This window comes from Bison bison, unplaced genomic scaffold, assembly GCF_000754665.1.
Source record: "Bison bison bison isolate TAMUID 2011002044 unplaced genomic scaffold, Bison_UMD1.0 scf7180017863974, whole genome shotgun sequence".
Taxonomy (NCBI): Eukaryota; Metazoa; Chordata; class Mammalia; order Artiodactyla; family Bovidae; genus Bison; species Bison bison.
The window spans coordinates 263337-263714 of NW_011494546.1; positions in this window are offsets into that span (position 1 = coordinate 263337).

The following is a 378-nucleotide window of genomic DNA, read 5'->3' on the forward strand; positions in this document are numbered from 1 at the left end:
TGATGGGCATCTAGGTTGCTTCCATGTCCTGGCTATTATAAACAGTGCTGCAATGAACATTGGGGTATACGTGTCTCTTTCAATCCTGGTTTCCTCGGTGTGTATGCCCAGCAGTGGGATTGCTGGGTCATAAGGCAGTTCTACTTTCAGGTTTTTAAGGAATCTCTACACTGTTCTCCATAGTGGCTGTACTAATTTGCACTCCTACCAACAGTGTAAGAGGGTTCCCTTTTCTGCACACCCTCTCCAGCATTTATTGCTTATAGACTTTTGGATCACAGCCATTCTGACTGGCGTGAAATGGTACCTCACTGTGGTTTTGATTTGCATTTCTCTGATAATGAGTGATGTTGAGCATCTTTTCATGTGTTTGTTAGC